The sequence below is a fragment of the Chenopodium album genome, chromosome 23 (genome assembly GCF_948465745.1).
Source record: "Chenopodium album chromosome 23, dcCheAlbu1.1, whole genome shotgun sequence".
In the NCBI taxonomy this organism is placed as follows: Eukaryota; Viridiplantae; Streptophyta; class Magnoliopsida; order Caryophyllales; family Amaranthaceae; genus Chenopodium; species Chenopodium album.
This window is the reverse complement of record NC_137856.1, coordinates 7,010,308-7,018,145: the sequence shown is the minus strand read 5'-3', so window position 1 is coordinate 7,018,145 and position 7,838 is coordinate 7,010,308. Positions and strand designations below refer to the sequence as shown.

At 29.9% G+C, this 7,838-nt stretch overlaps 1 long non-coding RNA gene across 1 annotated transcript; it reads right to left on the bottom strand.

Annotated features, from left to right (window-relative positions):
- Positions 1–4,977: 4,977 nt before the first annotated feature.
- LOC145607901 (uncharacterized) lies at positions 4,978–5,868 on the bottom strand. The gene is made up of 2 exons (XR_014105658.1): positions 5,653–5,868; positions 4,978–5,357 (listed from the first exon to the last, which is right to left on the bottom strand). It is a non-coding gene; the product is annotated as an uncharacterized LOC145607901 (long non-coding RNA).
- Positions 5,869–7,838: the final 1,970 nt, after the last annotated feature.

The following is a 7,838-nucleotide window of genomic DNA, read 5'->3' as shown; positions in this document are numbered from 1 at the left end:
ACAGGTTGCCACATGGAAAATTTACCCCTTAATGACTAACGGAGTTAACGTTCGTTAGTCATTTGGGCATTTGGTGACATTTCTGTCTAACTCAAGTGTATATGGTGAATTTGAGAATTTTCATGGGTATATGGTGAATAAAAAATAACTCAGGGGCATTTGGTGAAAAATCCGTAAAAAATAGAGTGATTTACAAATAGAAAAATTTGTCAATTACTACTCCTAAAAAAGTTCCATTTGGTAAGGAGGACTGCCGGAAGTGGTGTGGAAGTGGTGTAAAGATTATTCAAATTAAGTAAGATTTAAAAGCTACTAATTACAATTTGACTAAATAATGATGTTATTAAGAGCTTAAGTATGCTAATTAGGGGAAAAGGTAGTAGTTGTTAGAATTAATCAATTTTAAGGATAATAATTAACAATTTTATTTTTTAGGGGTAGTAATTCACAAATGGAATTTTTTAGGGGTAGTAATTGACAAATTTTCCTTACAAATATAAGATATTATAAAAACTTAGGGCATGTTCTGATTTACTGAACTAACTCAACTAAACTAAACTGAACTGAGCTGAATTGATAGGAGCTGAACTGAATATTTTATGAGAGGAGAAAATTAGGAACTGAACTGAATTGAAATGAACTGAACTGAAAATAAGCTGAAGAGAACAAGCCCTAATCATATTTTTGCATTGGAATAAAACTTAATTATGAAAGCATAAAAACAAAAAAATAAACCTCTTGAATGGACATTAATTTTGTAATTTAGTAAATTACCTTTAAACAATATAATGCCCATAAACTTATTTATTAATATTCCCTACTGGTTCTCAAAAAAAATGTAATGTCCATAAATGTCATTTTGAATAGATACAACTAAGGGCCTGTTCATATTTACTTAATTTCAGTTTAGTTCAGTTCAGTTCAGCTCCAATCAGTTCAGCTCCAATCAGTTTAGTTCAGTTTAGTTCAGCTCCTAATTTCCTTCTCTCATAAAATATTCATTTCAGCTTAATTCAGTTCAGTTCAGTTTAGTTCAGCTCCAATCAGTTCAGTTCAGCTCGGTTCAGTAAATGTGAACATGCCCTAAGTGACTAATTAGTTTAACAATCAATACTCCCTTCGTTGACCACCAACTAATAGAAACAAGTCAAACGACCAACAAACGCATTCACTATTAACAGTTAGTCAAACTAACCATGTAAAACAGTCAACTGTCAACAACCAACACTCCCTTCGTTTCATATTGATAGTCCCATTCTGACTTTTTATAATCAAACTTTTAAAATTCTTATTGTTAGATTCATATTGTTAGGTTTGTCTGGACTTATAGTTTTTTAATATCAAAATTTCATAATTTTTGTTAATAAATAATTAAAGATATTGATGGTCAAAGTTGTATCGAGAATTGAAGACCCTAGAAAGTTGTTGATCAAAATGGGACTATCAAATTGAAACGGAGGGAGTATTTAATAAGGCCTATATGTTATTATTCTCACTCCCAAAAATTGCATGAATTATTCACAACAACTGATTCTTTATTTATTAGAAAAAACCTAAAATACTTTAACTTAATGAATTAAAATTATGCTAAAACTATTGATGATATTGATAATAATATAACAATAATAATTGTTAATGAACTTCAATATTTAACATTTGTCTCCAATCTTAAAGATGCAATGCAATCAAACAAATTCCTAACCTAGGGGTTGAATACCAAAACCTATCTCATATATAGTTAGATTGTCAAGTAGTAGTAGCTAACTTCGCTTTGGGTTAAACTAATCAAAAGAGAGTTAGGTTAAGCAAAATTCACAATGTTCTTCAAAAATAAAAGCAAAATAAAATAAATAAAGAAAAAGGGAGAGAGAGACACATAGAACGATCTTGTCGTCTCTTTAGGAAACAATTGATTGGTGAAGAGCATATATATTATACACAAGCATGCATTAGCTTAGTCATGTTGAAATAGCCGACTCATTAATTAATTAATTATCCTATAATATGATCAACAACTATGCGACAATCAGACCATATATTATAGTTATAATTATTATACGTATCTTTTTAATTATAAGAAGAAAAAGAAAGATTTTGGGAGAAAATAACAATACTTTTTAACTGCAAAATTACGTGCTCATCATGAGCACGTATAATGATAGAGCATGTATAATGATAGGGCATGCGTGTGATCCATAGTACTTATGCTTATGATTCTTTTGTAGTTTTTCAATAGATTATTGTATGTTTTTTGAGGTGGATATGATAATTATGTTTCAAATGTAAGCATAAAGTTTCCTATATTATTCATGGGATTTGTTTTTGGACATCTCTATATACTCCATTTGAGTTTAAAAATGTGTAAAATTTTTGCTTTTGAATTTCGTAAACTTTCATTGTAAATAACGAATCATGGTATAAAGAATATTACTTTAATAAATTTCTATGCTCTTTATATAGGAACATGTCATTTGCAGTTTTAGTAACAATTTTTTAACCTTAACGGGTTTTCAAAAAAAATAAAATAAAAAATGACAATATGAGCTATAAAAACGTGTTAAATAAATTATCATTATGTGATATCTTGTGTTGCAATATGTATTCAACATTATTAACTTTCATAATTAATGATTATATATATGTAATCAAAGGTCTTAATGGCCAAAATTTGCATGAGAAACACATAGGAGAAATATGTTGCAATTTAATTCTTGCAATTGATTAAGAGCAATGAGAATATTACAATTGTTTAAAAAAAAATGAAAGTTTTACAAAATATTTGATGGGATTATTTCAATTTTTTAATTTTCAAATTTATTAGGGCTTATTTTTTGTAACCATTAACGATATTAACCTAATAAATAAATAACATTAGTCAATTTAATTTGAACATTAAAGATCGTTAGGAAATAAATATTGTTTTTATAGACCATTTCAAAATGAAGGATTATACATTTACACAACATGTGTGTTTCATATTTCACATACAGAGTAAACTTTTATACTGCATAATGATGATTGACTTAGGGCCTGTTTTCTTCAGCTTAATTTCAATTCAGTTCAATTTAATCCCTAATTTTCTTCTCTCATAAAAAATTCAGTTCAGTTCAGCTCAGTTCAATAAATTTAAACACGCCCTTAACCATGTCGTTGTATACAATACATCCGTTAGAAGGTTAATTTTGCACATACAATGACACGGATTTGATGTGTGAACTTAGTCAATTAAATTAGATACATGGTAATGATATGATATCCGAAATTAACAAGTTGGTAATGAACAACAATATTTGTCAACCTCCAATGCTTGTGATCCTGGTCACGCACATACCGTTTATATGATACAATTGGTAGGAGATCATTGTCATTAAATGTATACTCCCTTTTGGGCAACAATTTATTGGTTTGTACCAATTAATGTCACAATCTACTTCATGCATCATTTGCACCTCATTATTGGTGCACCATTGCTTGGACTTTTATCAACTTATGACGCCATTCATTTTATTAATGCGTCATACATTATTTAAACTATTGCTCCAATAATACGAAGTAATATACATGCATCATATATTATACGTACAACTTTGTATGCATTAAGTTGAATATTACTTACAAAGAACTACGAAGTATGTTTTTATTTTTATTTTTTTTTGCCTAAGTATATTGTTTACAATGAAAAAATTATTTGTGATAACTCATTATAACAACTCGGTTCATTCTTACACCTAATGATTTTCTTTATTATTTTATCTAAGACTTTAAGTATAACAACTCGCTTCATACTTATCCTGACCCGACCCGATTGACCCGACTCGAATGAACCGACCCGTAACCTGAAGTTGACCCGAAAATGACCCGAACTCGAACTAACTTGACCCGACCTGAACCCGACCCGAAATGGAGTTGACCCGAACATGACCCGATGACCCGAAGTGACCCGACCCGAAATTGACCCGAAACCCGAACTTGACCCGACCCGAAATGACCCGAAACCCGAAGTGACCCGACCCAATTTTAACCCGAATTGATTGACCCGAACTGACTCGAAACCCGAAAAGACCCGACCCGAAATGACCCGACCCGAAGTGACTCGAAGTTATTGACCCGAAACCCGAAATAACCCGACCTGAAATAACCCGACCCGAATTAACCCGATGTGATTGACCCGAAATATAATTATCGTTATACGTGAAATGACTAATTTAGGACTGATTAATTATATATATATATATATATATATATATATATATATATATATATATATATATATATATATATATATACATATATATATATATATATATATATATATATATATATATATATACATATATATACATATACATATATATGTCGTATATATATATATATATATATATATACGACATATATATGTATATGTATATATATGTATATATATATATATATGTATATATATATATATATATATATATATATATATATATATACACATATATATATATATATATATTAATTTATTTCTCTTTAAAATGGTGTAATGGATTACATCTATAACTAATACTAAAAGAACAACCGCTGACATCAGTTATTTATCTAAATTGTACACGTGTCAACTTCTCCTTCAAAATTTTCCCGCCTACACTTTTTTTTTTCTCTTTCACATTTTTTTTAAGTTGAATAAATATTGACTACTAAATATTTTAATACATAATATTGTACATTAAACTCTTCACAATTTTTTAAATAAACCTTTTGACAACTCTTTACCCAATGAAATATTATTTTACGATTTTTTTTTACGGAGTATTATTTGAATAGCTCTCCTTTTTTTCATCATATCCGTGCATCGCACGGGATCTAATCTAGTTATAATTATTTATATTACCACTGCTTTCCAAAAATGAATAATTTTGTTAGGAGAAAAGATTAAAATTACTCAATAAAATCTTTAAGGAGTAGACTAGTAGAGTACATCAGTACAAAACCCAAAAGTACACCAATAGTTCTTCAATGCACTAATGTATTGTCAACTTTCAGCTTTAAAAAATAAAAATTAGTCCACCGGCAACAATACAATTATACAACTACTAAAGCACATGTATGAATTTCAAAGCATCCCTTATTAGTAACTCGTATATTACATAATGTTAGCAAATTGCAACTTGACATCAAATTAGAGTTTATATATGAACAAATCATGTCACAAGCAACTAATAAAACCCATTCACCAGTCCTGAACCATAAGGATATAGCAGCAGCAAACTATTATGTACACCCATCAAAAACCAAACAAATTGGGTCTAATTTTAAGTGTTTAGATATATATGAATATGATTATATGAACTTACACTGCTCCTGTGGAAGCTCTGCCTCTGAGATGGTTCAAAACGCCAGAAGCCCAAAAGTGTCAGCACGGTATATACATGCAAAAAAGGATACATGCATTAGAAACCAATTAAAGATGATTTTGTAGAACTGTGAGTACACTTTGAAATACATTAAGCCAATTAAGGTGCTTCTTTGCCAATCATGTGGATGGCTGAGTTGTAACCAATTTCAGTTGAAATTCATTCCCCATTTTTGAAGTTCTAACCTATTTAACAAGATTCATTCCCATTTTTTAAGTTCTAACCAATTAACAAAAGAATCAAAGAAATATACAATTACCTAACATTTCTAGCTTGAGTTGAGAAGACAAAGAATGGAGTAGATGCTTGAACTGTTGAGCAAATCTAGTGACCAGTGACGAAGGAGAACTAAGAACTTCTCAACAGAAGATGAAGTCTTTCAAAAAAAAAATAAAAAAAAAAGCAGAAGAGAAGACGGAGAATGGGTGAAAACGGCTGTTCTAGCCTCTAGGGTTCTTATTTTTCTTGCTTTGGATCTTTTTTTTTTTTTTTTGTGTTTAGGAGAATAGGAATTTGGAGTTTGGACCCTTTTGTCAGCTTACTGATTTACTCAAGAAAGACAATTTACTTTTTTTTCTTTCTAAATATTAAAAAGTTACTATTGAACTAAAAAAAGAGGGAGATTTTCCGCTATTTTTCTATTGGATATATTTTGGAGGGAAGTTTACCCTCTACTTTTTTTTATCAAGTATTCAAGTAAAAATTTTGATTATGGTTTATGGTGGAAAAATTCTCTCTAAATTTTTAAGTGTAACTTTGTAGATTTTGAATTTTAAAAACAATCAACGATGTGATTTCAAATTTATATCCAAATATCTCACTATATATAAATATAAAATAAAGTTCATACTATATTACTATGCAATAACGTTCGAGTGTTCTGCGATTGATCACAAAGCAATACACATAAAAAAATCCGACTTTTTTATTTTATAAGTATACTATACATTATGCGACAATCACGCTATATCTTAGAAGTACTATTCCTACTATATTTGTATAGTTCATGAATTTGTTATATTAGTTTAGTTGTACACTTAATATATCGATATACGTAGTAAATGCTATAATTGAGTAAATGAGTAATGATCAGTAGACAAAAGACGCTAGACAGCTTGTTTGAGACCATAAGTCATAACAATAAATTTATAATAAAACGAATCATGTTAAAACAAATATTCACCTGATTAAAACAAATAAATTGTATGAGTAATGTGTAATTTTGCAATTTACAAAGAGTCCCACTTCATTAAAACTATTATTATTATTATTATTATTATTATTATTATTATTATTATTGTTAGGCGCGATTATTATCATTATTATTATTGGCCTTGAAGACTGACTCGACCTGAATTGACCCGGTCCGAACTTGACCTGACATCTAGATCTGAAAGTTGACTTGACCCGAATCAACCCGACTCGAAAAGACCCGACCCGAACTTGACCCGACAACTTTGACCCGAATTTGACCCGACTTGAATTGACCCGACTCGAATTGACACGACCCGAACTTGACACGACCCGAACTCGACCCAAATTTAACCCGAATCAACCCGACCCGACCCGAACCCAACCCGAACATTTCTTGACACGAAACTGACCCGACCCGAATTGACCCGACCCGAATGACCTGTTTGCCAGGTCTAAGCTGAGTCTAGGATCATGCATGCATGTCACGCCAAAAAAAAATACGTCTCTCATCAAATTAGTCCTCTCCTTCCCTCATTACGTACAATGACTTTTTAAGTAGTTTTGGACGTATTTAAGGATGTTTTTGATATCTTATTGAAGAAATTGGTGCATTTTAAATTATTTCTCTACTGTCATACCTTCAAATCTTTGCTCTTCAAATCATATAATGAAAATATCAATTTATGCATCATTTGGTTGACAGGGGAATTAAATTTCCGTTACAAGTTACTCCGTATTATTCATGGTAAATTATTTCTCTACTTCCTCCTTTTTTTTCATTGTGTTAACCAAACAACTACACAAGATACCAATCCCCATGATACTCCACTTCTCCATTTATTAACCAAATGAGTTCTTAGTTTCAAGGTAAACTAAACAAAGCCTTAAACTTTTTTTTGCTTTACATATTTTAACATAAACTTATTTTATAAGGAAATTTATCTTCACTTGCTAAAAAAAATAATACTAATAAATATAATAAATTAAACAAAAACTCTAGCTCTTAAGTGTAACTTTACATTTAGTAAGATAATACGAATAAAGTGTTTGTTCACAAGGCGATATTTTTAAATCATCTCGAAACTAATACGAAATATTTTATCCGTAATAGTTCAAAGGCTTCAAAATATATAGCCAAAAACTGAAAGCCTTGATTTGAAATAACTATAACATCATGAGTAAATAACAAAGGGAGCATCATGATGAAAAAAACCCCTAAAAAAGCCAAAATTCCAAGGATAATATAATTTC